The 23441-nt window shown below is 34.4% G+C and overlaps 1 pseudogene; it reads right to left on the bottom strand.

Annotated features, from left to right (window-relative positions):
* Nucleotides 1-17609: 17609 nt before the first annotated feature.
* Nucleotides 17610-18905, bottom strand: LOC119062295 (keratin, type I cytoskeletal 18-like; annotated as a pseudogene).
* Nucleotides 18906-23441: the final 4536 nt, after the last annotated feature.

Consider the following 23441-nt stretch of genomic DNA (forward strand, 5'->3'; position numbering starts at 1 on the left):
ATTGATATCAACTGTCATTCATTAAAAATTACTATGTGGCAGGCATAGCATTTTATCTACTTCAATTCTTTCCAAAATTCTCTGAAGTAAATATAATCTCATTTTCATACATATGTTTAAAGTCTTAAGCCCAAAGGCAATGTTTTTGTTATCATGGCTAAACTATAAAACTGAGATATAGTCTTCAGTCCTGGCTGGTGTGGTTGAGTGGCTTCAGCACCAGCCTTTGAACCAAAGGGTCATTGGTTGGATTCCGAGTTGGCACACAAGCCTGAGTTGCAGGCCAGGTGTGGTGTGGGCCAGAGGCAACCACACATTGATGTTTCTCTCCCTTTCTTTCTCCCTCCATTCCCCTCTCTCTAAAAATAAGTTTTATAAAAAGATATAGTCTTCAAATTTGGGGTTATTATGTTTTTCTATTCAAGTAAGTTGCTCGGATTGGCAATAAGGAAGGCCACCTGCATCTAACATGAATTGACACATATATTGGATGGTAACTAACTGACATAGAGGCCCTGTCATACATGGGAATGACAACTGCCAGGTATAAAAATAGGAGAAGGCAGAAGATAGAGGGCAAGGGTACTTCAGCTCTAAGTATATAAGGAAAGGTACAGAGTAATACGATCCCAGTTCTCCATTGGATATTATTTGATTTCCAGAATTACCAGACTTCCTGTACTAAAGATATTTAGAACAACAATGGGAAGATTTGCTGTGTTGATTGCTAACTCTTAATTAGGAACTGTACTAAGTGGTTACATGCCTTAGATGATTCAGTCCTTCACTTGAGGAAAATATAGTTGCTCCCATTGTTTATTGTGGGTTGATGAGGTAAAGTGGCTTCCTTAAGTTCACATAGTTCATAAATTCAAAACTAGGATTTGAATCCAGTTCATGATCATCCCCACTACTTCTCTGCCCCTAACATTGCTACATACATAATACAAGAAAACAGGTAATGGGCACAAAAATGTATTCTACTTTTTAAGTTGAAGTATAATTAACATATATTAGTTTCAGTTGTATAACATGATGATTTGATATTTGTATGTATTATAAAATGATCACCATAATAAATCTAGTTAACATCTGTTCCCATATATTGTTACAGATTTTTTCTTATGACAACACTTAAGATTTACTCTCTTAGTAACTTTCAGATATACAGGTTTTTAAATATTCCACTTACGAGTGATGTCATATAGTATTTGAGCACTTGTCTTCCTCTGTCTGACTTATTTCACTTAACATAGTGTCCTTAAGATCCATCCATATTGTCTCAAATGTCAATATTCCCTTTTTCATAGCTGAAAAATCCATTATATATGCATATATATATGCACATATAATCCAACTCATATATATATATATATATATCTCACATTTTCTCTATTCATCCCTTCATTGATGAACACTTAAGTTGTTTTCACACCTTGATTATTGTAAATACATTGGGGTTGCATATATTTTTGAGTTAGTGTCTTAGATTTCTTTGGATAAATACTCAGAAGCAGAATTCCTAGATCATACGGTAACTCAATGTTTAATGTTTTGAGAAATCTTCATACTGTTTTCCATAGTTCCTATAATTTACATTCCTACCAACAGCTCACCAGGGTTCACTTTTCTCCATATCCTGGCCAACATTTATCATTTATTGTCTTTTTGATGGATAATATCCATTCTAACAGGTGTGAGTATTACTGAACTAAAGTCTGTGCCTGATGCTTTGAAAGGCCAGTAACTCAACACATCAAGAGTTTGGAGTAGGGAAAGGTTTATTTATAGAGAAGGCACCAAAAGAGAAAATGAGAGACCTAAAGGTGCGTTAAGTCCATCTTACTTGATGGGCTAGATCAAAGCTTTTTAACGGGATAGGAGTAATATGTGTGCAAAATTCCTGGTGAGGCAAGTTTTAATTGGAAGACCTTGAAACTTGGCCATTTATAGTAGAGGCATCAAAACCAGTTCTTCCTGGCTTTTGAAAGGGTTCTGGTGTTCAAGTTCAGATTACATCTTGGTCCTTTGGTTCCCCTCATGTGCTTGTGTGTGTTTGGAGGAGGTGTTGAGTCTTTAGTTTCAGGTCTAGCTAGAGGTCAGAGTTCTCTCCTCTGCACATGCTTGGGATGCATGACTTGCAATTTTGGTCTGTTGTCTCTGAAAAGCAGCTTAGTTTCTTATTAAGTAGAATAGGGTCATTTGACTTGGTTCTGTGGTGACATGAGGTGATTCCTCATTGTGTGTCTGATTTGCATTTCCTTGATGCTTAGTCATGTTGAGCACCTTTCCATGTATTTGTTGGCATATGCGTGTCTTGTTTGGAAAATGTCTAATCGGACCATCTGTCCCCTTTTAAAAATAGATTGTTTGTTATTTTGCTATTGGGTTATATGAGGTTTTTAAAAAAATATTTTAGATATTAAGCCCTTATCAGATATGATTTGCAAATATATCTTTCCACTTAGTAAGTGGGCTTCGATTTTGTTGATTGTTTCTTTTGCTGTGCAAAGCCTTTTTAGTTTGTAGTCCCACTTGTTTATTTTGCTTCTTTTGTTTTTGCTTTTGCTTTCAAGCTCCCTCAAAATAATTGCCAAGATCTATGTCAAGGAGATTAATGCCTATGTTTCCTTTGAGGAGTTTCATAGTTTCAGGTCTTACATTCAAATGTTTAATCCATACTGAATTAATTTTTGTGTATGGTATACAATAGTGGTCCAATTTCATTCCTTTTTGTGCAGTTTTCCAGTTTTCCCAAAACCACTTATTGAAGGGACTAGTTTCCCTCCATTGTATATTCTTGGCTCCTTTGTCATAACTTAACTGACCATATAGCCATGGGTTTATTTCTGAACTCTGTATTCTGTTCCATTTATCTCTCTCTCTCTCTCTCTGTATGTTTATTGTTATTCTATTACAGTTTTCCCAATTTGCTCCTATTGCTCTTCCCTGCCCTGTTCAACCCCACTTCCATAGTCAATCTCCACCTACTGTTTTGATTATTCCAACTTTGTAATATAATTTGAAGTCAGAAAGTGTGATGCTTCCTACCCTACTTCTAATTTAATTTTTATGTCCCTGCTACAACATCTTATTTCAGATAGGGATCAAATATAGAAAAATATGCTTACCTAATTGTGGTAACAAATAATATTTATTGAGCACTTACTACATGATGGGCATTCAGGTGTTTTATTCATTCTAACAAAAAGCCCATAACATGGGTATTTTTTCTCATTTTATAGATAGGAAACTGACATATTCAATAATTTATTCTACAAATGTATTAATTATCTATTCCAGTGAAGCAAATTACCAAAATACATCTTAAAACAACACATATTTATTATTTCAGTTTCAAGAATCTGGACATATCTGGGTCCTTTTCTGTCTCACAAGGCTAAAATCAAAGTATTAGTCATGGCCAGGATCTCACCCAAAGGCTCAATTGGGGAAAAATTCATTTACTGGCTCGCATAAATGTTGGTAGGGTCTACACCTTGTGGGCTGTTGGGCTGAGGACTTCAGTTGCTTTCTGGTCATTGGCAAGAGCTGCTCCCAGTGCATTGCCATGTGCCTTCTCCACGTGGCCTCATCATAGCCAGCAAAAAACAAGAGCCGGCTGGCAAAACAGAGGTTACTCTCTTATGAAAACTAATCACAGAAATGACATTCCATTACTTTTTCTATATTGTATTGGTTATAAGCAAGTTGCCAGGTTAGCTCTTATTCAAGAAGAGAGGAATACACAAAAATATAAATATCAGGCAGAGATAATTGAAAGAAATTTAGAGTCTGCTCACCACAATAAATATTTTTGTGTACCTACCAAAAATATTTGTTTGTTTCATTTTTGTGTTCATGAAACTTATATAGTATAGGAGCTTAAAGTAAAGTAAATACTTTAAGCTAAAAAAATTTTAAAACAGAGGGAAGAAATCAGAAAAAGGCAGTCATGGGAGCGTATTTAAACAGTATCTAAATCCTCTCAGAAAGAATCCACTATAACAGCTTCACATTAAAAGATGAGATATGATTCACGTTCAGGATTAGGCCATAGTGACTTCTTTTGTCTCAGAAGGTAGGAAAACCTACCATGGGTTTGAATAAATTTTGTTTGAGGGAATGGAATATTTTCTGGCTTTCAAAAATAATATAAAATTATTTATTTGCAATTAACAATATATTTTACTTTTCAAAGAGACAAAATATTTCAGCTTGATGGTGAGAAATAGTGTTTGAAGGTGATTCTACTACAAATCTCATCTTATTAAAAATTTTTTTTAATTAGTGCAAAGGAAGTCATACTTATGAATGCTTTTGTGGTCACTTTTACTATCAATAAAATATCACTAAGGTTGTAAAATTGATTTTTTTGTGGAGTTTATAGATCATTTTAGATACTGTTCAAGTGGAAGAAGAAGAAAAATGTATAACCATCAAGTTTGATCAATCATATATACATTTTGAAGCAAAGTGCCTTCTCTTCTATTTGTTTCACAAATACTTTATGTTCATGGAGAGAAAAGTAGCAAATAAAAATCTCTGCCTTTGAATAACCACAAAAGCATTTTATTATAGTTCTCTACCTTTTTTCCTGTGCACATATACACATGAATACATGCAATGGTATTTACTTGCTTGCGGTCATCCCTGATTTCTCTTCCATATATACCCACCACTTCCTTCCACATTCACTGCTACTACTCTAGCTCATTTCTCCTGATTGGCATCCTTAATTCCACCCTTCTCCTTATTGCCCAATATCTATATAGCAGCCATCCTTTTAAATGTATGTCAATTTATGTAGCTTTTTTTGCTCCGGACCTTCCACTGGTTTGCCACCCTCCTCAGTATACTCAAAATCCTTACGTGTTGCCCTGGAAGGTCTTTATGATCTATGACACTCCTTGCCTTTCCTGCCTTTCCCTACTCTTTGTCCTATTGCTCACTTCTATACAGGATGGCCCCCTTGCTGTTCTTTGAATACACCACCATGTGCTTTGCTGCATACCTTCTACTTTCTCTTTTATCTTTTGAACCAGAATGTCCATCCTTCAATATTATCACGGTTAACTTCTTTTTCCTTTCAGATTTCTGCTCAAAGTTTACCTTATCAGAGAGACCTTTAAAAAAAAAACCCTCTTACTTTATTATTCTCTATACATTTACCTGATTTTATTTTAGTGAACTTACTCTTTATTTACTGAATTACAGCTTGTCATCTCCACTAGACTCTAAGTTCCATGAACAAGAGCAGAGACTGGAATTTTTAGTTCACTGATACATTTCTAGTGCCTAGAATAACTCCTGGCATGTAGTAAGTGCTTCTTGAGTTTTGTTGAGTGGATAATTAAATAATTGAATTAAAAATAGCAACAGTGGTAATAATAAGAAACTTGCTTTTTAATTTAACAATATTTCATAAAATTGGTTCAATATCAGTAAATATAAAACTACATCATCAGAGTATTCTATTGTATCATAGTATATTTAACCCAACCCTAATTTTTTAAAAAATGTTTTATTTATTTATTTTTAGAGAGAGGGGAAGGGAGGGAGAAAGAGAAGGAGAGAAACATCAATGTGTGGTTGCCTCTCCTGTGTCCCCTACTGGAGACCTGGCCTGCAACCCAGGCATGTTCCCTGCCTGGGAATCTAACTGGTGACCTTTTGGTTTTCAGGCCCATGCTCAGTCCACTGAGCTATACCAGTCAGGGCTAACTTAGAATCTTTGTTCTCTTTCTTCAAATTTTTTAGATTATAGATACTATTGTAGCAAAAATATTGTACATAAATATTGTTGCACACACATATATTTAGCATATTTTTCTAAAAGTGAAATTGTTAGTTCAGAGATTATGCTAACTCAGAGAGAGTAATACAAGCTATCAAAATATCTGCTGGAAAGATGGTACCAGCTTATAGTTCTTTCAATGGAATATGAAAGTATTAGTTTTCTTACAGTTTTGTTTTGACTTAAGATTACCAGGCTTTTAAAACTTTTTCAAACTGTGAAGTAAAATATGGTGTTTTTCTTTAAGTATTTCATTTCTTCAATTACCTCAAATATATATATATATGAATTTTAACATACTATATATTTTATGCAAGCATTTTATATATTTGTTTATTGTTGTCTTTTAAATTATTTACCATATGTATTGCAAAACATACTTCAGTTTGTCATACTGAATATTTTATGGTAATTTTTATTTCAATTAAAATAATTTTATTTTGCATAATAAAATTTATATTTTCATCAATAAGAAGTTCATCTGAAACTACCTAAATTTAAACTTATCAGTGGGATCACAAGTGATCTTCAGTGCTTTGGGTCTCAAGTTCAAGACTCCTTGAAACATTTTCTGTGAGTAGGTTTTTCTGCTATAACCACCTAAAGTATTGAGAGTTTTGTTGGCCTTTCTTAATATTTTCCATTCTTAATCATTAGGACTACAAAAACAATTTAAAGTGTCAAGGTGAAACTTCAAGGCTAAATAAATAAAATTGATCTAATTCTAAGTATACTGACACATAATACTAACTTGGTGCACTTACTTTTTTTTACTGGAGGACTAGTTAGCTGACTTCTTTATACTTTTAATCTTTAGATTCCCACCTTGCTAGTTAGATTTATGCTGTTATATAATATTACAACTTTAAAGACTTTAGGGATCACTTATCTCCTGCATTTCTCAAATGACATTAACAACTTATATAACTTGAGTGTCTTAGTCAAGACGGATCTGAAGCAAAATTAAAAACTAGATCTTTTGATTTTTATACCACATTATGCTTCTCCATGGATCATCATAGAGATATTTGCCAATTTTAATTTCACCTAATTCTTTGATTTCTTGGAAAAAGAAAAACCAACCCAAGAATAAAATTATATATGGTGATTGAAGACATTAAGGAACAATTCTAAAAGGAACCAGTTCTTTTGTTCATCAGAGGCCAGAATAGGGCTCCTCAGTTGCTTTAGCTCCACTCCCAGGAATCCTGAGAGTTAGACAACAGTGCTTAGGCAGAGTATCACTGCACTAGAAAGAAATGGAAACTGAATTCTCATTTTCAAAAAATTATTCATTAAAAATAGGAGTATTATAAGATAATTCATATTTCTAAAACCCTGGGATTTTTTTCTTGATTTCTGCTTCTGCTGATTCATTGTTAGTATACAAAAATGCCTTTGATTTCTGAATATTGACTTTGTACCCTGCTGTTTTGCCAAATTCATTAATTAGTTCGAGCAGTTTTTTTGTAGAGTCTATAGGATTTTCCATGTACATTATCATGTCATCTGCAAACAGTGACAGTTTTTTTTCTTCCTTTCCTATTTGGATGCCTTTTTCCTTTTCTTGCCTAATCGTTGTGGCCAAAACTTCCAAAACCATATTGAATAGAAGTGGTGAAAGTGGACATCCTTGTCTTGTTCCTCATCTTAGTGGAAAAGCTTTTAATTTTTGCCCATTGAGTATGATATTGGCTGTAGGTCTCTCATATACGGCCTTTATTATATTGAGGAATCATCAAAATGTCCATACTACCCAAAGCAATATACAGATTCAATGCAATACCTATTAAAGTACCAATGGCATATTTCACAGACATAGAACAAACACTTCAAAAATTTATATGGAATCATAAACGAGCCTGAATAGCAGCTGCTCTTTTGAGAAAGAAGAACAAAGTAGGAGGGATCACAATACCTGATATCAAACTGTATTACAAGGCCACTATAATCAAAACAGCCTGGTACTGGCATAAAAACAGGCACATAGACCAATGAAACAGAACAGAAATCCCAGAAATCAACCCAACTCTCTACAGTCAATTAATATTCGACAAAGGGGGCAGTAATATAAAATGGAGTAAAGATAGCCTCTTCAACAAACGGTGTTGGGAGAACTGGACAGCTACGTGCAAAAAAAAGGAAACTTAAGCAAAAATTACACCATACACCAAAATAAATTCAAGGTGGATAAAAGACTTAAATGTAAGTCGTGACACCATTAAAGTCCTAGAGGAGAACATCGGCAAGAAAATCTCAGATATTTCACACAGCAACTTTTTTACTGATATGTCCCCTAGAGCAAGGACTATAAAGGAAAGAATAAACAAATGGGATCTCATCAAAATAAAAAGCTTCTGCGTGGCTAAAGAAAACGGTATTAAATTAGCAAGACAACCAACTGTATGGGAAAACATATTTGCCAATGATACCTCAGACAAAGGTTTAATCTCCAAAATATACAAAGAACTTACACGACTCCACTCTAAGAAGACAACCAACCCAATTAAAAAATGGGAAAAGGACTTGAACAAACACCATTCAGAGACACATGAAGAGATGCTCAATATCGTTAGCTATCAGAGAGATGTAAATTAAAACCACAATGAGATACCACTTTACACCAGTCAGAATGGCTATCACAAACAAAGCAACAAACAACAAATGTTGGAGAGGTTGTGGGGGAAAAGGGGTCCTTAGTCCACTGTTGGTGGGATTGCAGACTGGTACAACCATTATGGAAAACAGTATGGAATTTTCTCAGAAAAATAAAAATCAACCTGCCTTTTGATCCAGCAATTCCACTGCTAGGATTATATCCTAAGAATCCTAAAACATCAATTTCAGAGAACCTATGCACCACAATATTCATAGCAGCACAATTTACAATAGCCAAGAGTTGGAAGCAACCTAGGTGCCCATCAGTAAATGAATGGATCAAAAAATTGTGGTACATATACACGATGGAATTCTATGCAGCAGAGAGAAAGAAGGAGCTACTACCTTTTGCAACAACATGGATGGAACTGGAAAGCATTATGCTGAGTGAAATAGGCCAGGTCCTGAAAGACAAATACCATATGATCTCACCTTTAACAGGAAGCTAAAGGACAAAACAAATAAGCAAGCAGAATAAAAACCACAAAGACACTGAAATAGAGAACAAGGGGACAGTGACCAGAGGGGAGAAGGAAGGGAAGTTAAGGGGGAAAAGGGGGGGAGGGATTTGGAGGAACAAATAGGAAGGACACAGGGATGAGAACTAAGGGGGGGGGTGGATATGGGAGGGAGGTGGGGAGCAAGGGGGTGGGGGAGGCTGGGATGGGAGAAATAGACAAAAAACTGTACTTGAAAAATAACTAAATAAAATTATTAAAAAAATAAAACCCTGGGAACTGCACTAGGAGTCAGTATTATCCAGGTGATTCAAGATGTGTCAGAGAAAGGGGGGCTGGAATGTAGATGATGAGGATGAAAGAAAGCATGAGTCAGGTGTAAAAGCAGGGGCAGAAGCACATCAGACTGGTCAGAAATTGGCAGTGGAGTCAAAGACCAGACAGTCAGACTAAACAGGAATTTCATAAGAAAGCACTCTGATCACTTAGACTGGGCCTCTGGCCCTCACTATGTTTTTCTCCACATGGTCAGGGGCTGGGTAACTGGGGAAAATGCTTGCTTCCTGGTGCCCCACTTGTTTCATTTAGGATCAACACTGTTCTCAGTCTAGTTACTCAGATACCAGTAAGCTAGTTCTGCCCTCATTTCATGGCTATTACATGAGCTTTGGGGTTAAAAAATACTCAGATTCAAGTATCATATTCACTATTATTAAATATGGGCAATTTGGTTAAACCCTTTGTGTGTATGTATGTCTCTCTCTCTATCTATCTATATATATAACATGTTTAGAACATTGAAGTTTTTTCTATATGTGCTGCTGATTTAAGTAGAAGATACATTCGACAACCATTTAGGAGAAATAATGTACTGGATTTAGGAAATAAATATTTTTGAAAGGGAAACAGGTCACTACGAATTTAAATTTGTATCTTGGATGACTAAGCAGATAATAGAAAAATAAGTAAAGTTACATATATATGTATATATAGATTATGGCTTTCTATCATTTCTAATTTACTGAACTTTTGGATTGTTTTAAAATCTTTTAGTTCATACTCAGTGACCAAATAGATTTTGCTTTTACTTTGAAGATGTAAGTTTAAAAAAGTGACATAAAGGCAATAAAGAGATAAAATCTGTTTCTTGTTCAGTGTTTACTTTGGTGCATTGAATGAGAACAAATAAGGTAGGACATTAGTTCTAACTAGAAAGTGAAGCTAGCGTCTAAAAACCCCTCACAACTCCTAACAAGTGAGAAGTCTCAAGAGAAATAAATAAATGACAATGAAGTACTGCAGGCATGTATATAACTCTTTTAATGCCTGGTTATAATTTCTCTAGTTTGTACAAATGACCAGTATTTCCCTGGGGTTTGAAACATATGAGAGACTAGTAACAGAAAATTTGCATTTTTGTATTTTAAAATAAATTTTCATTGCAAATTCATGAGAGTTAAGTAGATGTCTAAAATTTGGATAACAGAATTTACAAACTCTCAAAAAATAAGTTACTAAAGGCAGACAGTAATAAAGAGAAATGTCATAAAATAAATTGATTTTATTGTACAAAATTTTCTATTTGTAGCTGCTTAGGATAATATTTTTAAAAATCTTCGAATTCAGATATCAGGTTTATCAGTCTTACGTCCTAATCTATTTTATTTTATATTTCCCTTTTGCTTCTTTTTAAAAAAAATTCTTGACATTATTTTTTATTGTTGACACTAATTTCTTTTATTCAGCTGTTATATATGAAAGTTATTTCATCATTAAAAAGTTTGTCTTCTTAGCTTTTGCCTACATAGCAAGTTTAAACATTTTTTTAAATAAAATAAAGTATAGTAAAATTATGGACAAAAATTAAGGAGGGTGGAAATGGGAGCGAGGTGGGGAGCACTGGGGGGCTGAGCTGGGATGGAAGTAAAAGACAGAAAACTGTACTTCACCAACAATTAAGATAAATTAATAAAATAAAATAAAATGATTAATATTAAAAACAAAAGAAAAACACACAAAAACAATATTTCCCTGGTTAGTGTGGCTCAGGTGGTTGGAGCATCATCCCATAAACCAAAAGTTGGCAGGTTCCATTGCAGGTCAGGGAGCACACCTGGGTCGAGCGTCCAGTTCCTGGTAGGGGTGCCTATGAGAGTCAGCTGAGGGTGTTTCTCTCTCACATTGATGTTTCTCTCTCTCTTTCCCTTACTCTCTTTCTAAAATCAATGAAAACATTATCCTTGGGTGAGAATAAAAAATCATCTTACATATTTATCCTTTTATTTATTTGTATGGGCTAATATTCTGACTGGTGATATATTTCGTATTCATGTATACCATCTCTTTCTTACTCTATCCCTGACTCACACCCACACAGTAAACCACGAAATAGCTCTAATTTGGCTTGAACCTTCAAATTGTATTAATGATTCTCTTGGCTCTAGTGGGTTTACTCAAGGTTCTAACAGAAATCTTTTTTTAGGGTTAAGATAATTATAAAGATAGAGGCTATTGCTACATGGCAATGAATTCATTTCCTTTTCAGTGTCAGTCAAAAACATTTTGTCTAAAAAATGGAGTCATGGGAAATCAGAAGTTCAACTTCACAATTACTTAAATTTAACAAAATGGATTTTCTCACGCATGCTTGAAAAGGTAAGTGCAAAATAAGACCAACTATCTGGAGGGAAATTTGAAAGTTTATCTGTTAAATTAATTCCATATCTAGGAATGTAGTTAGTTGTGGAAAATCAAAGATGTGTACACATATTTCTGGAAAACATAGTAAACATAATGTCTTACTATAACAAATTGGCACATCTAAAATACCTAATACTGTGAAATTGAATAATCATTAGATTTGGCTATATTATACAGTACAGCACTTAACTATTTTAAGATTAATATGCAGGAATATGAAAATATTTTTATGACATAAATTTAAGTGAAAAAAGAAAAAATATTATACACCCAATTTTGGAAGGATATATGCCAAAAGTTTCTCTGTAACTATAATAAGATAGGATTAAAGGAAAATTTACATTCTACTGTATACATTTGTTTTCTACAATAAACATAAATGACATATATAATAATAAAATGATAAATGATACAAGTATATATAAAGTTTATACCTGCCAGTAGTCTGTTATGAGCACCAGAACGTCATTGACACTATGTGTAATATTCTTGAATAGCTCAAGCTCACATGTCCTTCATATTTACTACTCTTCCATGCTCAAAATAATTTTACTTACTTTGCTATTATCTGCTTAGTCACCCAAGACACAAATTTAAATTCATAGTGACCTGTTACCCTTTCATTATTCAAAAATATTTATTTTCTAAATCCAGTACATCATTTCTCCTAAATGGTTGTTGAATGTATCTTCTACTTAAATCAGCAGCACCTATAGAAAAAACTTCAATGTTCTAAACATGTTATAGAAAGTATATCAGTACAAATATCGTACATGTTGAGCTTACTCTTTCGGAGAGTCCAAGTCAGTCATATGTTTCACCACATGCAGTTCTTTACCATTTCCTAAGCAAGAAATGCTCTTCCCTTTAAAACTCATACATAAAGGAGCAAACATGTCTCCTCTTCACTGACTTCTCCTCTGACTATCCTGGGACCGAGCCATTTTTATTGTTCCCCGAATGTTTCCCACAACCTGCTTTTGAAGAACTCAGCATACCGGATTGTAATTATTTGCTTTGTATAAATTCTGTTTACTGGATCGTGGTCTGCTCTTTAGAAAGGACCATCCTTCAAATCTTCCATTTGAATCTCCTTTCCTGTTTCCAATATTAACAGAGGGTAAACTATATGGCAGACATTTAATTTGTTTTTAACTGTATAACATTATTTTGATTGTCACTGTGTTATGCTAAATTTAAAGTAAAAATTTCTACCAATCCACTAATAAATATATTTCACTGTTTAATCCCTGTTCATACAATACTTAGAAATAATGTTGCTTCCATTTAATAGTCAGAAAAGAAGCCCATCTTTAACTAAGGAGGATACCTGTATTATCAAGATATTCATACCAACTTTGGTAAAGAAGTCTGTCTTTGCTGAAAACCTATGAGGATTTTGTCAGACTCTTTAAGGAGTATTTAATTTTATTTAATTCCTTACCTAATGATGAAGAAATTGAAGTCCAGAAAATTTAAATAACTTAGATAAGATCTTGTAGCCAATGAGGATTTCATTTACCTACAACAGAATCCAATTTTGTACCATTAGAAAACCATTTCCCTTAAATAAATCAATAGAAAACTTATTGTCATAAATAATACACACTCATTTGTATGGGTATTACATGGGTATATGGATGTTTTCTGAACTAAATCACCAAACTATTACAGAAGTAAGAAATAAATTGTATAACAAATTATTAAGTGACTCTAGTATTTGTAGGGAATACTACTCAACTAAACAGTAAAAGTCTGAGATGGCACTGAATTTTCTTGTTTCCCCTGCGTAGCTGCTATAGAAGAGATATTTGACAAGGTAGTTCAAGAGCCTTAGGGTTAATACCAAGAAATACAGGCTAGATGTTAATGTAATTAAGGGGATTAGAAAATGCTTGTCTCATTACACTTAGAAGCTATTAATGGATTGCTCCCAATTTGTTGTCATTTTATTACTTCTTTGAATGAATAATTAACATAGGTACTTATTACAATGCAGATAAGATTGTTGATGTGACAAAAATACACTGGAGAAATGAGCTGGGTGAAATGACATATAGAGAGATTAGAAGATTCACCTAAGTCTTTAAAAATTGCATATAAACAGAATTAATACAAATTTTTACCCTTGGTTCCAAAAATTCAAGTAGCTTATTAGGAAAAGATATCAGAGAAATTGGAGAAAGTAGGAAAAAAAGAAAATTTGTTGTTTTCTTTCAATTACTAGCTTAAGGTAAATCAATAGATAATATGGCTTACCTCAAATAAAACCAAGAGAGGGGAAAATATTTCCTGCCTTAATTAATATAGTTTTAATGAATTATTTCTACTAATAAATTCAGAATCTTTCAGGTTTTAGCAGCTAGTAGCAAATAAAGGCTGTCTAGGTGGGGAAGGGTACAATAAAACAGACCTTTGAGATTGCCAGTTCATTTCTTTCTTTTCTCCAGAACTCAGCCACTGAGAATACAGCAGTGAAGTTGGATGCTGCTGTGCAGTGCTCCCCTCTAATCTAAGCAAGGACAACAATGCTATTTTGTATGTGTGTCACAAAACTGAATGTTGTTGGAGTTTTCAGGTGTCTTATTGAACACTAAGAGAAAACAAGATAAATGATCAGAGACTTGAAGACATGTAGAAACGTATGAATCAAGATTAGAGCCCAAGGCTCAAATTCCATCTCAGCCTGCAGGTTGTTCCATACAAAATTACTTTTCAGCAATGCAAAGAATTATTTACAAAGAAGAAAAGTGTCCCAAAGGGTTTTAAAAAGTATCTCCTAGTATTTAAAATTTTTTGTCTATATAACCCAAGAATAATGAATGCATTTTTGCATGTGTTGTGTGAGTATGTATGCTGGACTGTGTACACGTGAATTGTACATTTGGAGAAAGAGACTGAAATTATATACTATACTTCCATAGGAATACAGAAATGTGTTTCATATTTAAAATTCTTCCGAATTTTTAAGTTTTTAAATATTTTCTTCATGGTTAAAATTAATTTTCCTAAAGATAGTTGTGTATATATATATAGATAGTCACATATACATATATGTGTAAATATATGTGTATCTGTATGTGCATGTGTATACAAACTGATATGGATACATTGCATAAAAATTAACAAAAATGTCAAATTTTTAAGTGTCAAAAATTGGTACGTGATCAAAGCAGATTATCATATTCTAGAATTAACATCTAGAATCAAAGAATAATTCTGAAATTTTAATTAATAAATTATTTTAATAAGTTATTGTTTGGCTTTTAAGTGCAAGAGCAATAATGTCTCAGCACTATGATATGCAAGATTATTGTGTTAGTCACTACACTGAACATCTGCATTACTAAACTGCAGTGAGGTATCTTTTGGCTAATTCTGCTTAGGCTTCTGCTCATGATATTATTGCTGCTTATCACATGTAATGAACAACGGAAGCAAAGCTGATAACCATCTGTTAAATCACCTTTTCTCAGACTAAAAAACTACCAAATGGGCCTTTTTTTGTTTGGCCAGGAATAAAAAATAGTGAATTTTATTTAAAAAAATATATATCTTTATTTATTGAATTTATTGAGGTGACATTGGTTAATAAAATTATATAGGTTTGAGGTGTACAATTCGATAATATATCATCTGTATATTGAACTGGGTGTTCACCACCCCAAGTCTCCTCCCATTACCATTTATCCCCACTTTACCTTCTTCTGCCTGCCCCAACTCCCCTTTCCTCTGGTAATCACCATACTGTTGTCTGTGCCTCTGAGAGCTTTTTTATTTTTTTGCTTAATTCCTACACTTCTGGAAATATATGTGAAGAAATCCCAAACACTAATTCAGAAGAATATATGTACCCCTATGTTCATTAAAGCATTTTTTGTAATAGCTGAGATTTCAAAGCAGCCCAAGTGTCTACCAGTAGATGAGTGGATAAAAAAGCTGTGGTGCATTTACACAATGGAGTACTACTTGGTTGTAAAAAAAGAAGGAAATATAACTCTTTGTGACTGCATGGATGGACCTGGAGAGTATTGTGCTAAGTAAAATAAGTCAGTCAGAGAAAGGCAAGTACCATGTGATTTCACTTATATGTGGAATCTAATAAACAAAATAAACTAACAAACAAAATAGAGACAGACTCATAGATACAAAGAATCAGTCTTGACAGCTGTCAGAGGGGAGGGAGTTGGGAGACTAGGTGAAAAAGATGAAGGGATTAAGCAAATAGGCCTTTTTTATTGCAAAATTTAAGGCCAAAAAGAATTAAATAATTAAACACGAGTTTTTAGAGGTGGTTTTATGTAATCTTATACATCCTAAGGCCCCAAACAATTCCATAAAAATAGAAACATATTCTGACCCAGTCTTTATTTTTGATTTGTTAGTATTAAAATTACTTATAACATTTTTGTAGCTCCAAAAGAACATAATGTTCTTTCTAAAATTTATCTGTGTAATATATTTTATGTTAACATTCATAAAAGTCCATTTTTTATTTTACTATTTAAAAGTTCTTAACAGGATTTATGTAAATATAATTGAGAACTTTCACAACTATTTAATTTTTATTCAGTTTTACTACTGCAATAATATATATATTTCAAATTAACTGATAAAATTTTATTGTGAAAATATTTCCACTTAATTACCTATATGTGCAAGTGAATAATGAGACATTAACAATAAATCTGAAGTATATATGGTCTGTCCAGAAGTTATCCAATCAAATAATTTTAAAAATAGAAACATTTATTGAAGAAGATCCAAGATACAAGAAACATTGTACATAGAAAAATGACGCCTCAGTCTTCCTCAAAGTAGGCACCTTGGGACCTCACCCAATTCTCCCAATCACCATCAGCTGCCCCATTTTATTTTTCAGAATCTCATCAACAGTCTGAAATCTGTTCCCTTTCAAAGGTAATTTTAGTTTTGGGAAAAGCCAGAAGTTGTAGGGTGCCAAATCTGGGCTGTAGTGGGGCTGAGCCGCCCGGGTGATTTGATGTTTTGCCAAAAACTCTGTATTAGACAAGATGTATGAGTGGGTACGTTATCATGATAAAACGGCCAATTACCAGTTGCCCATAGCTATGCCTATAGCTATGAATCATCTGAATGGTTTCCCAAGAGGAATGTCCAAACTTAACACAAAATTTGATGTGGATTTGTTGTTCTACTTGCTCAGTCATTTTGAATGCAATTGTCACACAGTACACATGCTCACACAATGACATCCCCTGCCCACTCTGACTAATACAATAAAGTCATCATTGTTCGCGCATGCACATTCCAGTCCACTCTCCTTGGCTGCCAGATTACACTGATGTCACACAAACCATTCTTGTTATATTAACAATGGCTGGACCTTTTCCAGACAAACCTTGTATTCTTGGTCCTTGTTCATATCATTGATTTTATTTGCTTATATCTTATGATATTTTATCTGATTGCATTGCTTACACACATGTTGATTATACCAGAAGTAATGTTGCTGCAGGCATTTATACTTCCAAAGGGTAAGACCAAATATGAATCCAAATACTAGATTTTGGCCAAATGCAGAGGCCCAAACCAAACTGTGATGCATCCCTAAATTACATCCATCTTTTGGCAATAGTCCCTCACATCACCATAGGAATTGGATGACACTGCTCAAAGACAGAATTAACCAAAATTTCTTAGATTAGTAGCATAACACTAGGGGCTTGAAAATATTTACCTGATTGATTATACACACACACATATATATACATATATATATCCTGTATACGTATATACATGTATATATACACATGCATATATATATATATCCTGAAACCAATGTATATCATTTCAATGTTTTATTTGTTTATTTACTATGTACTATTCTTTTTTGCATTTAACATTTTAAAAAATATTAAACTACAAAGTTGTAGAATAAACTTTATTTTTTAATCTTTTAATGAACTTTTCATTGGCCTTCTGCCCTGACATGGGATGCCCCACTTCTGCTTTCTTTAATGACTGAAAAGTTTGGTGTCATTGACATCAGACACCAGTTTACAGTCCACAATCCTGTGAGTCATGGTCTTTTAAGGTAGTTTGTAAGGAGGGGCTCTTGTCCAGGGCATCAACAAAATTGAAGTCCTCCCCTTCTTCCAATAGGCTGCAGTATTTGGCAATCTCAGTCTCCAGCTTGACCTTGATATTCAGCAGCACCTTGAACTTCTGGGCCTGGCACTGGCCCCCTTCCCGGGTCTGGGCCAGCTCTGACTCCAGGTGCAGCAGGATCCCATTGAGCTGCTCCATCTGCATGGCATAGCGGGTCTCCACCTCCCAGGCTGTTCTCTAAACTAAACTTCAGATTCCTCATTGAGTCCAGTTTGATCTCTAGTGACTGGACCATGTCTCACTGAGCTCTGTGAGTGTCCTCTCAGCAGCACCTAGCTCAGTGGTCTGTGAGGTGACCACTGTGGTACTCTCTTCAGTCTGATCAGTACTTGTCCAGCTCCTCTCAGTTCTTTTGAGCCAGTTTGTCATACTGGGCCTGGATGTCTGCCATGATTTTGCTGAGGTCCTGAGATTTGGGGGCATCCAACTCCACGGTCAACCCAGAATTGGCAATCTGGTTTTGGAGACCATTTACTTCCTCCTGGTGGTGTGGTTCTTCTTCATGAAGATCAGCTCCTCCTTGAGAGCCTCGATCCTTGTCTCCAGCTGCAGCCGAGTGATATTGGTATCATCAGTAACCTTTTGGACCCCACTGATGCCATTCTCCACAGACTGGCACATGGCCAGCTCCCTCTCATACTTGACTCTGAAGTCATCAGCAACAAGATGGGCATTGTTGATCTGCAGTATGATGCATTCATTGTCCACAGAATTTGCAAAGATCTGAGCCCTTGAGTCCTCGATGGTCTTGAAATAATGCCCCCAGTCTTCAACCTGGGGTCTCTTCTTCTCTAAGTATTCCAGATTTTGATCTTCAGTTTCCCATTATCAGCCTCCAGGCTTCTCACCCTCTCCAGGTAGGAGTCCAGGTGGTCAGTCATTTAGGCACTGCATAGTCTCTTTCTTGCTCTGGATGCCCCCTATGCCCACCAGACCCCCGGCCATCACTGCAGCCAGGCTCCTGGATCCCCAGCTGCCCTGTACACTGGCGGAGCAGGACACGGAGATCCAGGAGACCAAGCCCCCTGTGCCTGCATAGACCCTGGCTGTGCTGCTGGCCAGCCGACCCGGTAGCTGGGTGATTGCATGAAGCCCAGGGTCCAGCAGCTTGTGGAGAAGCTGGAGCATGTTCTGAAGCTCATGTTGTTCAGGGAGGAAGGTGAGAAGCCAAGACTCAGGCTGATGCTCCCAGAATAAACTTTATTAATAAGGCTTCTATGATGGGAGGTTGAAACTCTATTTCAAGGAGACTTGAGTTGGGGTGGTGAACACACAATATGACATACAATAGAATTGTACACCTGAAGCTTATATAATTTTGTTTACCATGTCACCCCAATAAATTCAATAAAAATTAGAGACTTAATATACAACCATGAAAACAAGGTGTTTTTTTTTTTTACCTAAGCAACATCAATATATTGTCATCCTGAAAAGACATAAATAGTTCTGAAGTACTATTTGTAAAAGCCTTTACTCTCAGTTCTCTTGGAATCATTACTTGGACAATTAAAAAACCTCATTGACAGCCAGTTTTTAAACACAGTTCTAAGGGGTTACTATTTGACACTTGGCTTTTTGTAGTTGCTTGACCCAGGAATATTTTCAAGAGGCTGTATTCACTGTGATGATTGACCTGGATTGGTTTAAGTGCTAGCTTGACATGGCTCTGTATTGTAGCAGCGTTCCGAAGTCCTTGCCCCATGGGCACACGGCCTGCTTTCAGAAGGCTCAACACAGAGAGTGAATGAAACCACCTCATCCTCTTGTGTGTGGCTTTTCAGTACATCTGCAAATTCATTATAACTGCATTTGTGCTCCAGATCTTGCCAAGTGACCTATTTGAACTCATGTGGGAATGTGGCTTCTGCTGTAACAGGATGATAACATTTTTGAGTGAATCTAAATATTTTCAATGAACATTGGTCCTGAGATCAAAATAGTTGAATAGATTATCTACGTATTATCTCATTTTAGTTTCTACATTGGGTTTATATTATGTAGCCAAGGCTAGGTTTTCTCCCCATTGTCCATAGAATTTCCTTCTTCTCTTATGTATTGCCTAAGTGATGTAATCAAGTGCAAGGATTTAGCATGCCTTTAATTAGTTTGCAAATAAGAAAAGTAACCGATGTCTTTCAGGACCTTGCCTATCCCAAAACAACCCTAGAAGGACAGGAATAATAAGACCATAGGGGAAAAGATCCAAAAGTAAATTTTAAAAAATACCTAAAGAGATGTCCAGAAAGTAATTGTTACATTATATTAGAAAGACATTCATTATCATTACAATTATTTTAGAATTGAAACTTCATATTTCACACACACACAAAATTCTAAAATCTTATATAGTCCAGATATTGTTTATAGATGTAAATGTATGATCAATCATTATTTCAGCATAAATAGCTAAATGTTTAAGTATTTTACATTAAGTTATATTTATAAAGCTCATTAATTTTTCTCTAAACAAATTCAAATACACTACAAAAACCAGATATGTACATTTTCTCTTTAACTTGGTTACTATTTATTTTTAGAATAGAAGAAGCAGTTGATTTATTTTTGCTTTTTTCCTAGTTACAATCTTTCAATGTAAAATAAAAAATTTTTGTTATGAAAAAGAATGTAAGAAAAAGAAAAGCCTTTTTTCTTTTTATATTCTTCTGTAGTAATAAAATTAAAAAATATAAACTACTATTTTTAGAAAAAAGTCAAATTAGTTCTGAGAAATTGATAACTTAGCAGCATTAAAAAGATCCAGAGATGAATATTAGGGAAAATTCTGTAATTTACAATAAAATGTTGATTATTTTTAAGACTGATTATTTTATATTTAAGAAAATACTAGGTAGACTATTTTTTCTTTACATGGCAGTTTTGACACAAGAATATCTACATATTTAAAAGTAAAATGATGTCTAATTTGTGAAGTTAAATAATCTTTCAGAAATATAACTTGTTGATATTTGGACTTTCCAGTTATTTTGTTTAAAAATATAAAAACAGTTGGATAGTTTTGGAAAGATTGTAGTTATGTAGGATAATAAAACAAATAAAAATCAGACCACTGCACTGGGACCCATTACTGCTACTTTCCAACTAAATGGGTGGACATATAAGCTCAGGTAAAGCACTGAATTTGGAAATACTCTGGCAAATGGTGCTCAGATGGAGGTGTAATAGCAGTGAATAGGCCACAGGATCTGCAAAAAGCTATAAATATGTAGCTTTTCAGCTTTCCCAAACACTAAGTTTATAACCTTGGACAGTTTATTTTTCTAATACTTAAAATAGACATGACGATTCAGAATTTGATAACAATATATCATGTATCAAAAATATGTGATAGTACATAGTATTGGCCTACAAAATTAGTTCCCATATTATTACATTTCTAAAACCTTGAGAGGGGACTACAAGGTTAATATGATAGCCATTAAGGTTTATAGCACTATATATTACTATACTGATAATAATAGTAATAATAAAATGATGAAGTAGGAAAGGAGGGGGACAGGTGGAGGAGAAGAACAAGTAAAAGTAGCCAGATTATTAGTGACTTTTTTGACTTATTCTGAGTTTGTTCAAATGATTTTTATTTAATATGTTACCTTTTATATTATTTATGTGTAATTATACTAACATGAGATTTTTAGGGGGTTGTATTAATCATATTGGACTGCCATAAAAAATACCACAGACTGGATAGCTTAAATATTTATTTTTTCACAGTTCTGAAAACTGGAAGCCCAACAAGAAGGTGTCTGCAGGTTTGGTTTCTGGTAAGACCTCTCATTTTGGCTTGTAGATCATAGCTTCCTCACTGTACCGGGAGCTTTCTCACTGTACATTTCTAGATGTCCTTTCCTCTATACACATGTAGTAATGTGTCTTACGATTTTCATTAACCTTAATTATCTTCTTAACAAAATACATATGCGTGCCTATGTTTACAGCAATACTATTTACAATAGCCGAGATTTGGAAACAGCCTAAGTGCCCATCAGTAGGTAAGTGGTAAAAAGCTGTGGTACATTTGCACAATGGAATACTACACAGCAGTAAAAAAAGAAGCAGCTCTCCTATTTTGCAACAGCATGGATGGACCTGGAGAAAATTATGCTAAGTGAATTAAGCCAGTAGGTAAAAGAAAAATACCACAGTATTTCACTAGCTCACTTATGTATGGAATCTAATGAATACAATAAACTAACAAATCAAACAGTAACAGAAGCTTAGATACATAAAACAGACTGACAGTTGCCAGCAAGAATGGAGGTGGAAAAAGATGGTGAGAAGGTTAACCAAAGAACATTTATGCACACCCCGTGGACATGGAAAACAATATGGGGACTGACTTGGGGAGGGGTGAGGGTAGGTCTGGGAGGGGGTGGGAAAAGGGAGAAAAAGTGGGAACAATATTAACAGTATAAGCAATAAAAATAAAAAATATATAATTATAAAAATGTAAAAAAATATTATTTTATGGTCCTTTTGATAGCATTTCTTATTGGTTCTTTCTTAGAATTTCTATATCTCTGCTTTTACTGCCTATCTTTTCTTGCATGCTGTCTACTTCATCCAAGTCAGTCGTCTGTTACCCAAAAGAGTGTCATTGCTAGAAGCCAACCATCAGCATCCTGATCTCAGACTTCCATCCTCCTGAATAATACAGATTGATTTGATATTTACCAACTGACATTTAAGATTCTAAGTTTTTTAGTCTCTGATTCAATTTCTTATTTTGAATTATCCTGATTTAAAAGGCAAATCCAATTTAGTATACTACAAAATTAGAAAGGCATATGTGAGAGATAACATTATGGATTTATGAGGAATGTTTTTCCACTTTGCACAATTATGTACAAGTGGTCTTAAGTGTCTAAGGGTAATAACCCATGATAAGACCTAAGCTGGGGCAATGGTCATCTCAGCAACAGCAAGCACAGCTTGAGGTTAGAGCAATTCAACTGAGTGAATCTATAATGGTGCTTAGCAAATAGACACTTGTTTCATAACACTTGGCTTTGCAGTTATTTTTCTCTAATTTTGGATTATTTTCTTTCAGCCAGGTTTCTAACAAAGTAAATGTGACCTACAGAATGATAAGTCACAAAGCCAAGGATATCTATTTCTGAAAATTGACTGTGATTTGAATAAAAGCCTTTAAGACAGTGAATGAGCTAACCTCTGAGTTTATATTGGTTTGTTCAACTCTGATCCCAATTTTAAAAGTTGAAACAGTAAAGACAACAATTCTGTGTCTTTGTTAAGCTTAAGGTTTATTTATTTATTTATATTTGATAAGTGTTGATCAGCAACATAATGGGTAGTAAGAACTGAGAAAACTTACAGGATAGATCATTTTTATAGTGAAAATAGAAAATGTTAGGCAGAGAGAGGAGATGTGGGCAGACCCCAAACAACGGGCAAATTAGTGGTCACATTTGTGGTGGCTAGGTCTGTATAGCTTATTAAAATATTATTGTAAAGTTATACTGTTTTAGGTATAACTTGCTGTCTCTATGAAGAGAATAACTTTCCTCCTCCTTTAGGAATTTTTTCAAGAAATTAACTTCACATTTCAATTGAACTTCGGTCAGTTCAATAGTTTCTGATCACAGATAGACTACAGAGTGTCCAAAGTTGGGGCAGGAGAATTACACACACACATT

Source organism: Artibeus jamaicensis, unplaced genomic scaffold (assembly GCF_021234435.1).
Source record: "Artibeus jamaicensis isolate MK-2021 breed Jamaican fruit bat unplaced genomic scaffold, CSHL_Jam_final contig_452, whole genome shotgun sequence".
NCBI classification, from domain to species: domain Eukaryota; kingdom Metazoa; phylum Chordata; class Mammalia; order Chiroptera; family Phyllostomidae; genus Artibeus; species Artibeus jamaicensis.